This window comes from Zootoca vivipara, chromosome 2 (genome assembly GCF_965207765.1).
Source record: "Zootoca vivipara chromosome 2, rZooViv2.hap1.1, whole genome shotgun sequence".
Classification (NCBI taxonomy): Eukaryota; Metazoa; Chordata; class Lepidosauria; order Squamata; family Lacertidae; genus Zootoca; species Zootoca vivipara.
In genome coordinates, this window is record NC_142584.1 from 71,089,357 (window position 1) to 71,110,867 (window position 21,511).

Below are 21,511 nucleotides of genomic sequence, written 5' to 3' on the forward strand. Positions count from 1 at the left end.
GCAGTAAATATAAATAAATACCTGCACACATATCCCCACTGCCAAGATGAGGCATGTAAAGGAGGGCACTCACATGATCCAGCGCAGGCATTTAGGGACATGGCACATGCTAGATGAAAGCACAATTTGGAATTCAGGTACTACTGTACCAGGCAAGAACCAGGCAAAGTCTGAAATATTCATCAAAGCTTCTGATTCTATACCTCACCTACTATTAAAGGTACAGCCAGACCATCACTCTTGTCACAGTTCATTTCACTTTTTCCTTTCGGGCACAGCAAAACTCAATCTGCCACAACCAACCAACCAACCAGTCCTAGTATTTCCCCCAGTTCTCTCTCCTTGCTCCTAGTCCAACATTCTCTCCACTGTGCTATGGAACCCCTGCAGATTAGTGTTTTATTGCGGGTGTCTTCTGCAACATTTTATTGAGACAATAATTGTGCATTGTGGGTGGATTTATTCTGCTTTAGTTTGTTCTGCAATGCTTCCCCAATGTTGCCACATTATTGCTGGCCTGAGAGGCTATAGCGCAACACATGCGGGACAAAAATAAACCAGAGCATTTAAAAATAAACCAGGTATTTTTTAAAAAGTTTCAGGATATCAGCAGAAGCTTTTCCACGGTATTGAAAGCAGGGTCATGTGTGACTGCACCAAAAGCAATGTGAACACAAAATGTACCGAGAGAGAGAGAGAGAGAGAGAGAGAGAGAGAGAGAGAGAGAGAGACTGAGACTAGACAGGCCCTACAACACACTGTAACTACATGCCATTGACTCTGTTATGGTTTGGATCTTTTCATATTTGAGGAAGCTAGACAATAACTTTTTTGTTTCATTTTCATTTTAAAAACTCGCATTCCACCTACTTTCCAAGGAATTCAAGGCAGCTAACAAATCCAAATACCAAAAACAATATTTCAGATATAAAACAATCACTTTTTCTGAACCCAGCCATTAACATCACAAAAGTCATGGTACTAATTCGAACAGAGCCAAGCACCAGGCAGAAAAATAATCAGCTGGAGGACTTTTTTTAAACAACAACATCCTTTACCACTTGCCTGAAACCAAGCAGTGAAAGGGCCTGGTGCAGAACGGGTACCACCACACAGAAGGCCGTAGCCCAGATTGCAATCAGCCACACCTCGTGAAGATAAGGAATCTGCAGCAGAGCCACAAATGATGGCCAGAGCATGTGGTGAGGAAAAAGCCAACCCTTAAGAGGTGCACTCAAAATGCCAGAGTGGGTTTGGATATCGTTTTTGTTTTATTTTTACTTAATAAGAAATTGCTGAATTATAAATATGTGTGCATGCAATAACAAGTTATTGCAGATTGCCGGAAAAATAAGTTTTTGTGACAAGGAAGATTGAGAATGGATCATGAAGTTGGTTCTAAGTAGATTTGGTTTTGGCTAAAAGAGCTTAACACACATAATTCAGTAGGTGCATGAGTACAATAAAGTACATTCGCTGTCGTTTAAGATATTTTTAAAAACCGCTTTGATGAGGAAAGAAGATGAGGAGCAGAGTTGCTCCACACTCAGTAAAAACACACTGAAAATTATGTCCCTTTAATGAGCATTTCTGTGGCAGCGGTGGCAGGTGCTGTGGTGGGGACTCAAGAAGTAACATGCAGGAAAAAGGGGAAGATCATGGAACGGGATGTAGACTGTATGAGCTCATACAATTTTCAGCAGCAGTTGTGTTAAAAACTGCCAGTTTGGATGTGTCCAAAGTGTATTGATGGCAGGTTTCCCATGTCTGCTTTTGTGCCATGAATCTGTCACTTTGCTCAGTGGTCGCACAGCAAACCTTTGTGCAGACGTCACCTTTTACCCTTTCGCTTCTGATGGAGCAGAAGTGAGCACAGCAGCTGTCAAAGGTCTTCGCTCCCATTCTTTATGGAGCAGCCTCATTCAGGCTGTCAAGTGGATTCAGAGATAGGAGGACAAACTGCAGCCCCAGCAATGGAGCCTTGTCTATCCTTCAAACTTGGGAAAGGGAAAAACATTCCAAGCTCACTTACTCGGTATGAAAACTGTTAGACAGAAACATCCTCTGAAGCCATTACTGTATTACAAGCTAAGAAGTTCAGCAGGCAAGACACTCTCACCTCCATCACACTGGCAACAATAACAAGTTAATGCTCAATACCCAGGGAGCAGCCAGTATTGACTGACTGTTTCAGTGAAGACATCAGGGCTCTCCGTGTGCCTGGAGTACTATCCAGATCAAAGAATCACTCTGGTCTTTATAAGCACTAGGAAGGACAGGGAACATCTATCTACGTCTCACAGAACGTGATTTCAAATGAATTTTGAAGTGAACAGATATACCGTATGTTCTTTGTGTTTGATTGCCGTCAAACCCTCCGATGATGCAATGTATATTCAAGAGGAGGCATGTGAGGGTGGCCTGCTGACACATGCACCAGAAACAGCAATGCTCCCATGTGAGATACGTACCATCACAAAATCTCAACTGAAAGTTTCCAAAACTCTTCAGCGACGAAGTCCCAAGTTTTGGGGAGACCAGAATTTGATGGAACCAACATACTTTAAAAACCTTGTAGTTAAGGGCCAAGCGAGACCAAGCTTCTTTTTGTGTGTCCACCCCATCTCCATATACAAAAAGGGTTGGTCTTAGTTGAACAGAAAAAAGGAGAACATAGGTAAGGGGTGCTATGAACTTCCTTTGCTTTGCTTCTTTGCCTTACTTCCCCTCAGGCCAGGCACCCCCAAACTGCGGCCCTCCAAATGTTTTAGCCTACAACTCCCATGATCCCTAGCTAACAGGACCAGTGGTCAGGGATGATGGGAATTGTAGTCCAAAACATCTGGAGGGCCGAAGTTTGGGGATGCCTGCCTCAGGCCATTGCTCCTCACTTTTCTCTGACTGCAGTTCTACGATCCCTAAGAGCAGCTCTGCCCCATCCTTGGCAGTCCTCAAAAACAATAATAATTCACTTTGCTTAAGATTAATCAACCTGAGCTTCCTGCTTCTTTCCTCATCTTGGAAACAAGACCTTTCCAAGAGACTCCTCTCCGTGCTCTGCCTGTGTTGATTTGCCTATTGGGTCTATGTTTGATCTAGCGTTGCCCTCTGCGCAACCTCCACCAGGCTGCCTCCAACCCAACCTTCCTGCTAATAATGTTTGTGACTCTCTGCGTCAGGCGCATCATCAGAGGCATCTGTGGAATGCAAACCCACACAGTGATGTGCCAGCCCATGTGCTTCCCCTCCCCCAACCAGAGTCCCTAATCACCCTCTTCTGAGGGAAACTAGGAGAAACAGAAGCAGCAGCAGCAGCAGCGGAGGGCATGGGCTGCCCCCCTCCCCTTTTGTTTCTTCAATAACCAGAGCCAAAATGGTCTTAGGTCCCTCCTGAAAATCCAAAAGGAAAACAGGCTGAAAATGCTAGTTAACCCAGTGATGAGGCGAGAAGGCGACAGCTGTGTAAATGCAGACACTGGACACCCACCCCCCTTTCTGATCTTTCTCAGCTGTCCCAGGCGGCAACTGTCCCTATCAAAGAGTCCTCAGGGGGCTTATTTAGACTCCAGCGCCTTTATTCTCGCCTGAGAGATTGAGTGCCAGGAAAACCTGGAGCTTTGTTTGGGACAACAACAAGTTATGGCAGGCGAGACAACAGACGAGAAGCCATCAGGCCTCTCCTTTCATTTGCCGGGCTTGGAGGGCTCCTCTTTCCTGTCAGACAAAAGCTCCAGAAAAAGACCCCTCTGAAGCAGAGGACAGAAGACAGTAGAGTGTGTGTGTGTGAGAGAGAGAGAGTACCACAGACTTCAATTATGTAGTAATTATTGGTTGTGGGTATTAGGCTGTGTGCACAAACACATTACCAGGGGGAAACATATCAAAACACTGTATTCAATTTTTTTAAATGCCAGGATGCACATGGATTTTGTGGCTAACACTGTGTGCATACCTCTTTGCAAACCAGCTGTGGGGGCGCACTGGATGCAGAGTAAACAGGACTACAGGTATCTGAAGAAGTGTGGATGCACACAAAAGCTCATACCAATGACAAACGTAGTTGGTCTCTAAGGTGCTACTGGAAGGATTTTGTTGTTGTTGTTGTTAGGACTACATACACAGCCCAAGATTGGTCCTAGACACACAGGGCTTGGCTTGGCTTTGCCGCTTTAATACAAAGCAAAAAGTGGGGAAGTCCCAAATACAGCAAACCGGTATTTATGAAAGGACTTTTATTTTGAACCTCAGCTGTTCCTTGGAAATCATACAGAAAAAGAAAGTAATAAAACCATAGGCACTCATGCAATAGCAAAAGCCATTACATTTTGCCACGAACTCCAATTTACACACATAGCATATACATCATTGCCTCAAAAGTACTGAAATAAGCAATCATAAAATAAATAAATAAAATGGGAGGGAAAAACACATTGTCCTGTTTATTCAGGACATATGGTCAATTGATAACTTTTAAAAAAGCCAGGCCTCCTACTGCTAAAGGTTAAGTGAGAAAAATATGGCTCTCTCATGTGTTGAGGAATAAGTCAAACTCACCCTTTTAATCATTATACTTTTCAGGTATTTTCAGGTCAACTGGATATTATGGGAAATTTGTGTCTTCCTCCAGTCCCAAACCTACTTCTTGTCTCCCAGCTGGGACCAGATATTTATGTGAAATTATGTCATCATTGTATCACTGCTGTTGTTTCATATACAGGAATCGTAGAATCATAGAATCATAGAGTTGGAAGAGACCACAAGGGTCATCCAGTCCAACCCCCTGCCAAGCAGGGGAGGAAGAGAGGTTTGTTTTTTGTATAGATACTATCATTGAAAATATGTAGTGGTACCTTGGTTTATGAACACAATTGGTTCCGGAAGTCTGTTCATAAACTGAAGCGTTCATAAACTGAAGCGAACTTTCCAATTGAAAGTAATGGGAAGTGGATTAATCCGTTCCAGACAGGTCCGCGGAGTACTCAACCTGAAGCATACTTAACCCAAAGCATGGGTGTACTTGGTTCCAGAAGTCTGTTCATGAACTGAAGCGTTCATAAACTGAAGAGAACTTTCCCATTGACAGTAATGGAAAGTGAATTAATCCGTTCCAGATGGGTCCGTGGCGTTCATAAACCGAAAATTCGTACACCGAGGTGTTCATAAACCGAGGTTCCACTGTATTGTGCTCTGACTCAGAAAGACTGAAACATGTTAAGATTTCTTATAACTTTCAGCATTTTGGCCTTGATTTCTAACATGTACTATCTTCAGCTAAAGTTGCAAACTGGGCATAAGTACCATTGAATTTAATGGGACTTACTTCTGAATACACATGCATAATGTTGGGCTTTATTTGGGGATTTTGCAAAGGTAGCTTTATATATCTGAGATTATGTTCTGCTGTTTTCCCTAAGAAAAACCTTTTTATGGTTTAAGATTTAACTCATTTTCCCCTGGGTTATTCTTACATCTCACGACAAATAGCAAGCTGTATACTGCATGGCACTTTGGTTACCTGAAAATTACATTTCAGAGCAGAATGAATAGTGAGATTGGAAAGCTCCTGGATTAAAACAAGAAATGGTGCATATATGCTATGTTTCTCAAAGAATCATAAAGTTGGGTGGTGCCTCAAATATCATCTATTCTAGCCTATTCCCTGACAATGCAGAAATCTACTGCTGGAGCATCCTTGATATGTGGCCACCCAACCACCTTAGAAACCTCTAATGAAAGAAAGTTCACTACCTTCCAATATAATTTCTGCCATTGTCAAACAGCTTTTAGCATCAGGAAGTAATTCTTCTTTTTAAGGCAAAATCTCTTTTCTGATCATTTATACCTGTTAGTTCACATCCTACCGTCTGGACTCTGAAGTAACAGAAAACAAATTTGCTCCATCATCCGCGTGCAACAGCATTTCAAGTATGAAGACAGCTATCATATTTTCTCTTAAATGTTTTCATCTTCAGGCTAAACATACCCAGTGCCTTCAGCCTTTCCCCATAGGACTTGGTTTCCAGATCCTCACCATCTTTGTTGCCACTGTCTCTGAACACATTCCAGTTTGACAATACGCTGTGCAGCCCAGAACACTATCTCACATCAAAGCTGACCAAAGCAAAAAGTAATGGCCCCATTACTTCTTGTGGAGCCAAACACTACATTTCTGTTGATAGAATTGCATTAGCTTTTTAGCGGCTACATTGCACTGCCAACTCCTGTTTTGGCATGTGGCCAACTAAAACCCCTACTATCATCTTTTTTTACATGTGCTTCTGTCTCGCTCTGGCTACCTCAAGATCGTTGGATGGAAGTATGCTTTTAAACTGTAATTGCTTTTAAAATGTTTTCAACTGTAACTGCTTCTAGATGTTTTTAATTCTAATTGTTTTTAGAGTATTTTAATCTGTTTCAGAAGGTTTTTGCTTTGTTTTCTGGAATGCAGAATGTTGAAATTCATCTTGTTATTGGTTTCGGCCCAGTCATCCTGAATCCTGTTTTTATTTCTAAGGGATTAGCTACCGCTCCTAGCTTCATGTCATCTACAAAATGGACATGTATTCCCTCTAATCCTTTGCCCACGTCATTTGTAAAGACGTTTAACAACACTGGACCCATAACAGAACCCTGGAGTACCCCACCTGTTGCTCTGATGTTTTTGTTTTTTGTTTTAAAAAATAACCTGTCTTGTGTGATCATTCTAGTGGAAGGCCGTGTCTAAGTGATTCTAACTAAAATGAAAACAAATAAACAATAGGAAATCTGGTGCTGAAGATTTGAATTCGTTTAGAGAGCTAAGTGTCTCACATTGTCTCTTTTCTTATCTTAGGCTGCAATTTCACCCTCTCTCTCATTTGGTCTATCTTTGCAAGGTTGAGCAGAATATCGTTTGTGGGAGAAGAGAGGGCTGGGGCAAAGTATGAGTTAATTAGTTCGTTCTCCTTTGTTACCCACTAACTTATCTCCATCTTCTCCATGCAGTAGATCTACCACAGGGGCATAGCTGCCAAGTTATCCCTTTTTTTAAGGGATTTTCCCTTATGCTGAATAGGCTTCCTCGCGAGAAAAGGGAAAACTTGGCAGCTATGCACAGGGGTCAGCAAACTTTTTTCAGTCCACTGTCCCTCAGACCTATGCCCCACAAATAACCCAGAGATGCATTTTAAATAAAATTACACATTTTACTCATGTAAAAACATGCTGATTCCCGGACCGTCCGTGGACCGGATTTAGAAGGGGATTGGGCTGCATCTGGCCCCCAGGCCTTAGTTTGGGGACCCCTGATGTACCACTTCCCTCTTCTTCCTCTTGCTCCTAACACAAAAATAATAATCATCCCCTTTGTTATTTTCAACATCTTTCAAGCCTACACTCATTCTGAGCTTTAGCCCTTCTGACACACCTCTCCCTACAAGCTTTGGACATTCATCCTTGGTGGTTTGCCTCTCCCTGCATTTCATGCACATGCCCCTTTAAAATCTAAGCGCTCCTTGAACAACCAACCTAGATTTCAAAGCTTATTTTTCTACCCTTATCCCCCCGCCTCTAAGTTCACAAATTAGTTCCATTTTGCTAATTCTTCTACTGAGATTGGTTTACTAATACACTCACTTACAGACTGTTTTCAATACTTTTTTTTTTAACCTGCAATCCAATGGGACACATCCATTGCCAACATGGTGCCATAAACAACTGCTGCCAAATAACATTGTCTCCCCCTTTTGTCCTAACCAAGTATTACTAAAAAGAAATAAATTCTGCCAGCATTAGCATTCTACGGGTAGAGAGGTTTCAGTCCTTGACCTGAAGCAAGCATTTATAGTAATTACTGTGGAACGAGGTGTGTACAAATAAATCAGGATTGAAATATACATTTCTTATTCCCTGGAAACAACAAATCAGCTGCTACCTATGCCACACACTGGCATGCCGCCACAGCCACGGCCTCTCGCCTGATCTACCACAGCAACATGTTTTGAAGAGAAAATTCCTCCCTTAATTTTTCCAGAGCAGGTGATCAATATAACCCCCTGCATGTGATTGAAACATAACCTCCTTAAGCATTTAATCCCACTTATACCCTGATCCTTTGTTAGTGACCACAGGGACTCGTTCAGAACTGGCTCAGTTTGGAAGTTTCTACAGTGAAGTCAATGGTGTAACAGCAGTGGGAGTCCATTTGGAATCTAGATCTATTGCTCATACAATCCTAGTACTGTAGTTATTTTTGCCCTGCCAGGGAATCCTGTTATGGCAAAGTCCGCTCCGTAGATTACTGTAGGCATTTTACAGCCCCTTTCAGATTTCTACTATAAAGCAGTAGGGCTGAATTTTTGAGGTGGAAAGGGTGGGCTTTTCACAGGAGGAGAAGGAATCTGAGCAGTCCTGCCTTATCGCTCGAGGGATGCAGGTAGGATAAAATTTCAAAAAGGACATTAGAGAAAACTATGAAAGCACTGCTATTGAATTCTGGGGGAAATGGTAATAAATAAACAGTCCTTTTCTTTTAAGGGATACATGGCAGCCCCAAGACCTCCCTCCTTATGAAGTTCACAGTCCATGCCTCTGTAAATATCACAAATAAAAAAATCCTGAACCGAAATCACCTGTGAGTTATCTGACTCCGTCCAAAATCCCAAGCCTAAGGCTACAATCCTAAACATACTTACTGACTAAGGAGTAAATCCGATTGAGCCCACTGAGATCTACTTCTGGGTAAGCATGCTTAGGATTGTGCTGCACAAATGAAAAAGTGGCCTGATTTGGCTTTCGTTTTGATGCTGAGTTGCCCTTTCGAACGAATTCTCCCACCCCTTGAAAATTAGAATTAGGGCAAAGTATGGTAAACTCAGCAAGCTAGATGGGAAATCCCAGCTCCGGCTGTTGCTGGGTTCTCAGAGGACGAGGAGAGCAAGGATGATACAGATCGTATGAGCAACTGGCAGCTTGAAAAAGGAGCAGATGGCATGAGTGACAATATCTGCCAATGGAAGGGATCATCAGCCCACGCCTCTTATTAGTGCCTGATCCATTGACAGCACTTCGGCTCCCAGGGCTCAGCGCAGCTCTCCATCAAAGCACCCTGATTACTTGGCAGAGGCTAGGAAGCATGAGGAGAGGGCTATATTTTATCCAGCTAAAGAAACAAGCAGGACATACTGTGTGCCCTTCCTCCAAAGCCCCCATTGCGCATGCTGAAGCCTTGGGCCAGAAGCCACGAGGAATAGCTCTTGTTTACCATCATAAAGACACTAAACTCTTCTAGTCGATGTTTTTCTGCTTCGTACATTACTGGTTGAGTGTTTGCAGGCACAGGGGTCACTTCCAGACTGTTGCTATTTTCGGATGGGATTCCGCCGCGCAAATTCAGGTTGCACAATTAAAACTGATTTGGTGCTCTTGCGCAACACACGTGTTCCTTGCACCCCGCCCCACCCCAAAAACGGTCTTTTGTGATACGGCACGTGATTGTGGGGCGGGGGGGAGGGGAATGCACTGGGAAATATGGGATAACAATTGTGTCATGCAACATTGTATGACAGGGGTCAGCAAACTTTTTCAGCAGGGGGCCGGTCCACTGTCCCTCAGACCTTGTGGGGGGCCGGACTATATTTTGAAAAAAAATATGAATGAATTCCTATGCCCCACAAATATCCCAGAGATGCATTTTAAATAAAAGGACACATTCTACTCATGTAAAAACACCAGGCAGGCCCCACAAATAACCCAGAGATGCATTTTAAATAAAAGAACACATTCTACTCGTGTAAAAACATGCTGATTCCCAGACCATCCGTGGGCCGGATTTGGAAGGTGATTGGGCCGCATCCGGGCCCCGGGCCTTAGTTTGGGGGACCCCTGTTGTATGATGTCCCTGGCAAATAAATCAGAATGAATGCTCAGTAAATAGCTGACATGGTACAATCTCCCCACAAACTGTGCAAACAAATCAGGACGAATGCTTTAAAAAAAAAAAAAGCAGTCATGGAAGACCAATGTGATCATCATCATATATACACCATAAAGAAATGCAATGCACACAAACAGTTACTCCATAAAGTAGGGAGCAGTCCTCAGATATTCCTATGAGCTGATATAAAGCTAGAGTGACTAGAATGTTGCCAAAGAAGCGACAGAATAGGATCCAAGCAATTATTGCAGTATCGCCAAATATGAGGGTAATTACTGCTCAGATGGCGCTGTGGTTAAACCACAGAGGCTAGGGCTTGCCGATCAGAAGGTCGGCGGTTCGAATCCCTGTGACGGGGTGAGCTCCCGTTGCTCGGTCCCAGCTCCTGCCAACCTAGCAGTTCGAAAGCACGTCAAAATGCAAGTAGATAAATAGGAACCGCTCCAGCAGGAAGGTAAACGGCGTTTCCATGTGCTGCTCTGGTTCGCCAGAAGCGGCTTTGTCATGCTGGCCACATGACCTGGAAGCTATATGCCGGCTCCCTCGGCCAATAATGCGAGATGAGCGCGCAACCCCAGAGTCGGTCACGACTGGACCTAATGGTCAGGGGTCCCTTTACCTTTACCTTTACTGCTCAGATAGTAGCAGTATGCCATGACATAGTACCATTTGTGTTACATTCACAGGAAGAATCCATAATCACTGAATGACAAAGGGATAGGGTGCAGATTCCTAAATGTTGAAGGGAGCAATACCTTTTCAGATCACCACCACCATATGGACACTTCTTTAGAGGCCAAACACTGCAGGACTAGACACATTGAGGCCTACAGGAGATGGATGCATGCATGCCACATTAATTCTAGCCCTGAAATCCAATATATCTAGCCTTCTTCCTTCATGGAGCTATAGGGAAACCATACAAGACTCTACCCAATACTTGCTAGGTAGGGCTGGGAGACAACTCAGTCTAAACGCCTGCCAGTCTGTGTGGACAATACTGAGCTAAATGGAGCAATGGCCTGGCTTGGTACAAGGCAGCTTCTACTCCAAAGTCCTGCCCTGATCCGGCATCCCTTTTATTTCTCAACCTCAAGTTGCTTTCAGATGGGGGTGCTAGTCATGCAGATGTTTTTCACAGCATCCGCACAACTCCATCATCACCTGGAGTACTGTGTCCAGTTCTGGGCACCACAGTTCAAGAAGGATACTGACAAGCTGGAACGTGTCCAGAGGGCAACCAAAATGGTCAAAGGCCTGGAAACGATGCCTTATGAGGAACAGCTTAGGGAGCTGGGTATGTTTAGCCTGGAGAAGAGAAGGTTAAGGGGTGATATGATAGCCATGTTCAAATATATAAAAGGATGTCATATAGAAGAGGGTGAAAAGTTGCTTTCTGTTGCTCCAGAGAAGTGGACACAGAGCAATGGATTCTAGCTACAAGAAAGAGGATTCCACCTAAACATTAGGAAGAACTTCCTGACAGTAAGAGCTGTTCGACAGTGGAACTTGGTGCCAAGGAGTGTGGTGGAGTCTCCTTCTTTGGAGGTCTTTAAGCGGAGGCTTGACAGCCATCTGTCAGGCATGCTTTAATGGTGTTTCCTGCTTGGCAGGGGGTTGGACTGGATGGCCCTTGTGGTCTCTTCCAACTCTATGATTCTATGATGATGATCATCATCATCATCATCAAAACGCCACCCTGTAGTTTTTAAACATTTGATCTGTATTTTCAGTAAGTAAAAAGAGCCTATTATATACCCATTGCCACTGCTGAATGTAGAAACTTAATAGCGCATTTTGGGGGTGGGTAGTTTTTGTCACGCATGTGCATTGATATTTGCATCTCCATCTCACACCTCTACTCTGCTTCATCCTCATCTGGGGCACAAGCTGGGCATTTTGTTTCCAGCACCCCAAACAATACAGGCATGCCTATTTCCATCCCTTGCTTCATGCTGAAGACACATACAAATTTTACAACCTTGGTCCAGAGGGACTCTTCTTTCAAGATCTCCACACTGTACATGCAGGGGTTTGCCTCGGAGAATATAGTTGCAGGATATACCAATCAGGCTTTTAAAAAGACCTCTTTGTCACTCTTCTACAAGACAGGCAAATTTATGAAATTAAATTTACACCCCACTCTTTCCCAGGGAGGCTTAAAGCATGACAGGAATACAAAGAGGGGTAAAACTTAAAATATTTGAAAACTGTAACATTGACAGCCAGGTTTAAAATAGGAGTTGTTAAATTCCACGTTGCAACAAAGGTCTGACCAGATAAACATTTTGGTCTTCTATCTAAAAATGGCCAAAGCTGGGGCAGGGGTCTAATTTTGCCTGGGAGTTTCATACATAGGGTTCTGCCACAGAAAACGCCTTGTCTGGTGTCACTGCTCTTTGCCCCTTTACCCAACGGGACCTCCTGATCATAGCATGTAGCTGGCAGGTGTTGAAAAAGGTGTTTCTTAAAGAACTTAGTTCCCAGACCACTTAGAACTTTGTACACATGTTCTGACCACTTGAGTTGGGACAGGTAGCTCATAGACAACCAGTGCAGTGCTTTGAGGATCTGGACTGGGTGCAGCTTCTGGGTCATCTTCAAAGGTGGCCCCATGTAATGCACATTGCAGTGATCTATACAGGGTTACTCTATCATATCTCACTTTAGAGTAAGGTAAAGGTAAAGGGACCCCTGACCATTAGGTCCAGTCGTCACCGACTCTGGGGTTGTGCGCTCATCTCGCGTTATTGGCCGAGGGAGCCGGCGTACAGCTTCCAGGTCACGTGGCCAGCATGACAAAGCCGCTTCTGGCGAACCAGAGCTGTAGCGGTACCTATTTATCTACTTGCACTTTGACATGCTTTCGAACTGCTAGGTTGGCAGGAGCTGGGACCGAGCAACAGAAGTTCACCCCATCGCAGGGATTCGAACCGCCAACCTTCTGATCAGCAAGCCGTAGGCTCTGTGGTTTAACCCACAGCGCCACCTGCATCCCCTTAGAGCAAGACCCCCAGCTTATTACCCTATAAAATTATCAACTTCAAGTTTTGAGGGGTTTTTTTGGCCTTCCTGAAACATAATATGGCAGCAAAAGATCATTTAAAAAATACAACTTCTGAGCCAATTCTACCTCTAAGGCCTTGGGCTGAAAATGCTGAGCCCAACACTCTCTATCCATAATCCTTCAAGTAAGAGAAACCTCTGAATAAAACAGCTGTCCTCTCAAAAGCTCACACTGCACATTTTGTAAGTGTTATAAATGTTGGCTTTCGTAACTAATGCTGAAAGTCAAAAGGATACCAGCTCTCTCTTGTCCTGGTGCTCCCTTCTAAACAGATTCTGGAGGAAGAAAACGAAGCCCCCTTTGTAATCTGATATCTGAAGCAAGTGGTTCATTCATGTGGTTTTGTGGTAAAGGAGCCTGCAGCACTGCTAGACCTGATCTTGGTATACTGCAACTTCATTTGTTATTTCATTCTGCAGCCCTGAGAAAACTCCTCCCCGTTTCATTAAATCATCCACCTTTGACTAGGGGTGCATGAGGCGTTGGGGAGGGATAGTACAGTGGGGGACACATTGTGCTCCTTCTGGGGTAGTTTGTCCACCATTGGTCCCCACACCCTGCACTCAGCTCTCACCTGTGACTCCTGGAAGCTGTCAGCATGCAACAGCAGCCACACCCTGGGAATGGCTCCCACTGACTGGCTAAACCAGGTGAGGGTACCTGACAGCTCTCAAAGCCTCAGTGAGTTAGGGGCTTTCTCTGAATGTGAAGACAGGCTCCAGCAGATGAAGTGGACGAGACTAATAGTGGGTCCAACAGTCAAGAAGGTGGTATCTGCATATGTGGTAGACAGAGGAAAGTGAGGGGCAGGTGGGGTTTGTCTACCTGGGAAGGTGCCCCATCTAGGAGAAGGAAAACTCTGATCCTAAACCGCTGCTGCTTTGCGGGATATCTTCAGGAGAAGAAAAGCCTAAGGAGTAAACCCTACACAAGTGGAGTCCCTACAATTGTTGGATGGCACCTTGTATGCTTCCTTCCGGCAACTCCTGCAGCCAAGCTGGTGCCAAACATACTGCTTTCCTTTCCTTTGGACCACATCAGTGAGGCCGAGTGGGGGGTTGGGGTGGACTTGTTGTCTGGGCAGCCCAGGACCTCCACACATACTTCCCAGGCTGTGCCACAGGTAGGTCACTTTGGTGCTGCTAACACAGTGGTTTGGCTTTGCCCCCGGAAGCGCAATCCATTGCCTCTCGAGACAGACGGGTGCCAGTAACAACCTAAGTGCCACCACACATTCAGCTAAGTGTAAAGACCTTCTTCTCCATTGTACAGAAGGAGAAACTGAAACACAGAGGTGAAACCATTGGTTGGTATATTATCTTGGCGGCAGAACCAAGATTAACATTTAGCAGCATGTTACCCCCAGCCAAGCCTTTGCTATTTTAAAAGACATTTTGCAGCAAAATCCTGTGCATGTGCGCTCAGAAAGAAGTCCCTCTGCTTTCAGTGAGTGAGGTTATAGGATTGCAGTCTTACAAAAGCTTTCAGCCCTAAAGGGGGAATCAAACATGAATCCAGTCACCCATTGGAAGGAATTAAAAATAGAACTCTTTAGGGCTGCAGTAGCTTACCACTCTGAAAATAGATACCAACAGCACGACTTTTTAAAAATAAATAAATAAATTATTGCATGGTAGTGGCAGCTATAGATCTTTGGATTTAGTTCTAGTCCCACCACCATGGGATAAAAAGACAATAAATCCCAAAGCACTTGGCGCCTTATGTCATCTCCTCAATAATGCATGTATGGTTTCCCCCCCCCCCTCTTGAGGTGTCTATGTTACAGATTGTATCTTAGCTTTGTACAAAGCCACTAGATCTCTCCTTCCATCTCTTACAATCGCGAGCAGAGTGCACAAAGAATAACACAGTTTTAATAAGCCTCCTCCAGTGGAAGCTTGCTTGCGTGGGTAGCTTTCTCATTAATCCTCCCTCAACTCACCCCCAGCTTTCGCATGAGAGGGATCTCTTACTGGAGCATAAGAACAATTCCTGGTGTGTTCCCTGAATGGTGAAGAGGAGGAGAGTGGAAGCCCTTAGAAAGATGACCTCATAGCTGCTCTGAATATTGATGCGTAGCTCCCAAACTGAATGAGCAGGGCAGAGTTGGAGGATGTGTGGACTTAAAAGGACAAAGGGGCAAATGTTTGAGGACAAACGGGGAATTTGGATAATTCAGACAGAGCTGTAAAAGCACCATAGCGGGAGGATGACTTCCTTGGAACAGGGCTGTTACTGTAGAGAATACCCTGCGGCCTTCCCTAAGAGAAGCTCATATGGAAGAGGCTGTTGGTCATGTGATGAAGAGCCAGGGCTGTCTGGAAAGTTTTCTCCTGAATTAGGAGGCAGAATGAAGGAGGATGCTCTATTCCCAAAAGGCGGGGATCCTAATTAAAAATTAGGTTCCTCAACTGCTGTAGAAGATCTGCTGGGAAATTCTGCTTTTAAATTAAGGATACGCCTTTGGGGGAAATCATTCCTGATAAGAAGGTTTAGCTTTGCAACATAGTGGTGGAGTTGATGGAGACATCATTATATGCTTTCTCTGTTGCCTGGAGAAGGTCCATTCCAGCATAAAGTGACAGGGTTATGGTAAATTTATTCCTTCTGAACAGCCAGGAATAATATTTTACCTCCATCACCTCCTTCTGGCCCTGCTTTTGTTTTTAGGGTCCTTCAGCTGGATAAAGGCAAAAACAACAGACCATTTTGGCCCCACAGCTCTATTAGCTTCTCTTGCACCTTAAAACGTATCTAGTTAGGATTACTTACACAATGTTTCTTAACATGTTTACTTGGAAATAAGCCCTCTACACAGACTGAATATCCTTAGGACATTAAAATTCTTCTGTGGCAACCACGTACATTCCCCCACATACAGATGGAGCAATTACAGTACAGTATTGCACCGTGAAACTTGCCCCAATAGAGCTCAGTACTGCCACTGCAGTCATGTGCAAACCATTTCACCAAGTAAGAAAAAGCGTTCTGCATAGCCAGAGATGGAATGAGTGATTTTAGGCTGGTTGAGACAACATCCTTTGCTCTTGACTACCCCAAGGCCATCTTTTGAATACTGTACCTACGTGAGGTTCTGGTCTGTATAAAGTGGCCAGAAATGACTGGAAGGGGAATGGCATTTGGTAGAGGTTGGGAACAAAAGGATGTGCATTGTAAAGAAGAAATGCAATCTGCTGCCAAACTCAGGGGTGAGCGGGGCAGGGCAGGGGGCAGGTGCTGGAAATGGAGGCTGTGTCACAAATGGAATGAGCTGAGCAGAGATTCATCACCCAACACGTCCCCAGGGATCTTACCACAATAGTAAGCTGAGCTCAGAAGTAGGCCATGCCAGTTTGGAGATGCGCGGGGTGGTGGTGGATGGGGTACAATAGGAACAGAGGGTAGCAGGCGAGCAGAGAGAGAGACGTAGAAGTGTGGAGAGCCAGAACTGACTGGGAAAAGGCGCGTTAAGTTGGCTTGAGGGCGCGCGCTTAGCTTCGCTACTAGAAGGGCGCGGGTGGGGGAGGCGGGGAACGCGCATAAGATCAGAAGGTTTGGAACGAACAAACACCTGAATTTTCAGAGGAATACATACAGGAGAGAAAAAACAAATGGCATGAGGCAGGTGCTGAAGGTCAGAAGAGAGCTGAGAACGGCATGAGGAGGAATCTGGATCGCGGAGGGCAGGGGTGCCCAGTAAGTACTTGAGGACGTTCGTAGGGTCTGGAGCTGGGAACGAAGTTTAAGGGGAGCTGGAACAAGCGTGCCCGATCTCCTCTTTGTCGTCAGCTTTATTTATCCTCGGGAGTTGCAATATATCCCCCTTCATCCGCTGTCCCCTACTCCCCTCAATAACTTGTCTTCAACCGCGAGAGGCTTCTGCAGGATTGCTTTCAGCTGCAGAAAGCGAGCGCCAAAGTTCAGGAGAGGCCTCGGGTGCCAGATCATGCCCGCCGGGTGGGTTTACAAATCTTCGGGGTTCCGGGAAGAAATGAACTCTCCCCGCCCCAAAGGAGGCTTTGGCTCTTTGGCCACGCCGGGGTTGACGAAGCATCCCGAGGCGGCGCGCAATCTCCGAGGAGGCATCGCCAGCGCTTTCTCCGCGGCAGCATCCCTTGCTCGTCGCTCCTAAGGCAAGTCGCTTTCGCAGAGGCGCACGGTCCAGATAGACAGCGGGCAAAACTTCGCCCCGGTCCCTTGCCCGGGATTCGGCGCGCTCCCCACCCCCACCCCCGTTTGCCAGCCTTGCGGCGCATCTTGCTGCAAAGTTGCTCTCGGCTTGTAGGGAATTTGGAGCGGGTGGGAAGGTGCTCCCGTGCCGGGGAGTCCTTCAGCGACCATCTCCGCGCAACTCCCCCAAAGTTGAGTACTGGGCCAGACCCGCGCGCGCGCTCACACGCCTCGATTCCCCCTTTTTACTTACCTTCGGGGTCTGTCCAGGGGGTTCCTTGCCGTGCCTCCTCCTAGTCCCACATTGTCAACCCGGAGAGGCGTCTGTGACAACTGGGAGTGACATCAGCCCGGAACAATGAAATCAAAGGCTTGACAGGCGAGGGAGGCCGAAGCCTCGGGACTCTTTTGCCTCCCCCTGCAATCCCGCCCAGCCTCCCTCGGCCCCTCCTTTGCTCGCCGGCTCCCTCCAGGATCCAATTACAGCGGATAAAGGAGACACTAAAGGAACAATGCACACTGGGTAAGACCATCTGCCAAGGACAGGGACATTCCACGCCCGCCCCCCTCCCGGCAACGCAGATCGCTCACCCTCTTTTGTATTTGGCATTCATTTCCCGGAAAGCGACCCGCCGCGGGCCCGGGCCGCCTGGGGTGCAGCCATAGAGCGAGGGCAGGGTGGAGCTGGAGGCTGGCTGGCCTCCTCCGTTCGGGCTGCAGGACTTGCGCTGCCTCGTTTCACGCTGCTTAGCGCTCGCCCTCCCTTGATTTGTTTACTCGAAATCCAGGTGGCCGCCTTTGCCTGCTTGTTGTCTGCCCAGAAGCCTGCCCTATTTCTTTTGGTCGTGCACTTTGGGTGGTTCAGAGATCTTACCCTTGCCCCCACTCTGTGGGCTCTCTCTCAGGTCACTGGGCGCTTGCTTCGAATTAATTGTGGGCGCCGCTGCAATTCTTTTAACTCAAGAGGAGGCCAATTATTGGAAAGTGAAAGAGTCCATGATTATCCACAGGTCACTCTCAAGGCTTTTAAACTGACGTAGTTCATTCATTGGATTTCCTCACTGATTGAGTGCACAGTTCTGAGGCTGGCAGAGCCTGAAATAATTTGCAAAGAAAACCCTATATTTCCCCCAGGGATTCGGTCTATTGCAATGAGCCACTCCTTTCCCCAGTTCCGCTGCATCAACTTCATTAAAGTTGAGCACAATAACTTGTCATTAATGTCAAAAGAGAGGAGAAATGCCATGGTGCATTTGCAGCAGCACAACTGGACACTTTAATTTGCCCCAACTGCAACAAGACACATCTCCCACATTGGTCTCTACAGCCACAGCAGGCGCTGCAACCTTCCAACAGCTTGGTCTCACTCCCAAAGGCACATTCTTCCATCCTCTCCTGAGACAGACAGATGCCAACAACGTTATTATTTGGGTACTCTTGATGTCTGTGTTCCATGCACACAGTATCTTCCCCCCCATCGTGGTTCAGGAGAATTTGAGGTACTTGATTATTACAGTTAACAGGGACCCTTTCTTAGCTAAATTTGTCATTGTTCAGCCAGCAGAGTGGGCCTTGTCATTAATTCAACTACCTGTTTGCAACAGAGAATAGGAGAGGACTGAGAATTTACAATGGAAATAATGAAGTGAACTCCTTAGCATCCCATAACAGCATCCTGCTTACCATCCTGTAGTCATGCAACTACTGTTTAAGTGTATGTGTCTAGTTTAGCTTAATATAGAGTTGTTGGTGTCAGAAAAATAAAGGCATATAGAGCTGATTCACATGTGCAGGTTAATCACCTGGTGGCTGCAGTGTCATCATGATGACATCCATGTGTGAATGAACCATCGTGGTCTTCCAAGCACCACAAGCATGTCAATCATCAGTCCCAAGCCCTATACAAGGAAAGTTGGTGTTAATGTGTGTGGCTCCCATTTACTCATGCAAATAAAGGTGTGAATGTGCACACACACACACACACACACACACACACGATCTCTAAGGTAAAAGGTAAAGGACCACTGGATGGTTAAGTCCAGTCAAAGGTGACTATGGGGTGCTGCGCTCATCTCTCGCCAGGCTGAGGGAGCCACTGTTTGTCCACAGACAGCTTTCCGGGTCGTGTGGCCAGCATGACTAAACCACTACTGACGCAACAGGACACTCTGTGACGGAAGCCAGAGCGCACGGAAACGCCGTTTACCTTCCCACCACAGTGGTACCTATTTATCTACTTGCACTGGTACACTTTTGAACTGCTAGGTTAGCAGAAGATGGGACAGAACAACGGGAGCTTACCCTGCTGTGCAGATTCAAACCGCCAACCTTATGACTGACAAGCCCAAGAGGCTCAGTCGTTTAGAACAGAGTGCCACCCATAATGAACCTTTGCAATCTATACTACCTTGTCCTGTAAGAAAAGAGAAGGTACCTTGCAGAAATGCATCCAATGCACTTGAATTCTCAATACCTGACAACCAAAGTAGTTGGGTGGAAGAGAACTGCTACAAATGCAAAAAGGGAGGGAAAAACCCCTCCCTGGGCCTATTTGTCCACAACAGAATAGAAACTGAAGCATGGAATGAAGAATGCCGTTTCTATCATCTAACAATTGCCAGCACAGCCTTGGCAGAGGAATGTGACACTCGTGTGGGATGAGAGAGAAAAGCTGCACAGTAATGTGATCTGCTGCTGCTGGCTACCCAAAGAGAGGAGTTGGGTGCGACTAACCACACAACAGGTTGTGTGTGCACTTCACCACAACTGCTTCGGAGATGGGGTGGGGTGGAGGGGGGAGAGTGAGCCTGCCATTGCTGTCAGTACACCCCATGACTACATTTAAGGCTTAGTGTCAAGCATCTGTCAGGATTAGAAATGGGCCAGCCCTGAACCTACTGTAAGGTAGGACTGTGGATGGCGGAAGCATTGCCTTGTGTTGATGATGGAGCCAAGTCAGCGTTACACAGAAACACCCTGTGCTTGTGGACAGGGCATAGATGGATGGGTAAGTAACAGGAGCTTCCTGGAAGCTGAGAAGGGAAGGGACAAAGTGTGGGCCTAGGGCCATGGCTAGTAGAGGTAGATTTATTAACATTCTCTCTAGCAGTCCGCTAATGGCATGGTCAATGTGACTACTTCTGGGGCAACTCTATTGCTGTGCAAATGTGGGGAGACGGTTTGCCAATCCCTTGACTGGCACCTAGATGGTTGTCATTCATGGGGCTTCAAAATTCCTGAGCATAGGTCTGTTCCTAAAGAAAGGAAGTATTAGCTGCTATGAGAAAATGAAAGGGGGTGGTGCTCTTTTTTTGGACAAGAGATACTTGTTGGGTGGCTTTTATTTCTAGTTCTATTGATTTTACGATCATGTGTGGACATCCTGATGTTTCTTACCTCAGCTTCAAAGCAATGCAGCTACCAGTGTCAGTGAAAAACAGTAAGAGGCTACTCTGCCACAGAACTTTCCCCTTTCTAAAGCCACTGCAAAGTTGACTTTTCCCTTCTCAATTTCTAGCCGCCTTGAAAGTCAGGTATGTAACTGCCTCTCCAAACTTATTTCTTTATTTATACTCCACGTTTCTTTATGAAATAAGCTCAAAAGCAGCTTAACACCCCCCCCAAAGGTACTAAAATACATAAAGCCCTGAGGAAAATAATCCACATGACTAAATGCATTTTGTATAATAAAACAGATTCAGCATAAAAACGAGATGGGATTTTAACCCATGCTAAAAGCTCAGCAAAATTAAAAGGTCTTAACAGCTCACCTGAAGCTTAAACATAGAGGCTGTCCTGGGCTCTTGTGGTGCACCAGTGATCTCAAATGGAAAGCAGGGGGAGCAAAAACTACATTGGCCGGGGGGGGGGGGGCAGATGAGAAAGAGGACAGGACTCCTGGTCCTTTAATAGTGGAGTAGAAGAGGGCATTTCAGTTGTAGCTTGTTGGAAAGGGGTGCCACCAGGAAGGTGGGTGGGGGGCTTTCCCCAGAGGGATATTTTCCCACAGCCCACTCAAACTGGCACCAGGCTTGCCTGCTCCTCCTTTACTCTGATATTTGGCCTTCAGCCAGTCAATGACTTCTGCAGCCTCAGCACAGGAAGCTGCCTTATAATAAATCAGCTCATTTCATCCATTTAGCTCAGTACCGTAACATACATGCTGACTGGTAGTGGCTATCCAGGGTCTCAGATTGGGACATTCCCAACCCTATCTGAAGATGCCATGGATTGAGCCTGGGTCCTTCCCCCCATATACAGATGCTCTACCACTGAGTTATGGCCTCAGGTCCCTTTGTTCAAACTGCATTGCAGTTGTGGCTAGCTAGGTTCCAGGCCTGACACTAAGGTGGTCACACCTA

The 21,511-nt window shown here is 45.8% G+C and overlaps 1 protein-coding gene across 4 annotated transcripts in view; it reads right to left on the reverse strand.

Moving 5' to 3' along the window:
• The window catches only part of PCBP4 (poly(rC) binding protein 4), a 41,000-nt gene extending 23,023 nt beyond the window's left edge, over nt 1-17,977 (reverse strand). For 3 of the 4 annotated variants that reach the window (XM_088662187.1, XM_088662186.1, XM_035106083.3), the window contains exon 1: nt 17,404-17,545. The gene's annotated coding sequence lies outside the window, so the exon portion shown is untranslated. Of the gene's footprint in view, nt 1-17,403; nt 17,546-17,741 lie in introns of those variants that run through there. The other variant, XM_060271519.2, reaches the window with a different exon arrangement.
• Nucleotides 17,978-21,511: the final 3,534 nt, after the last annotated feature.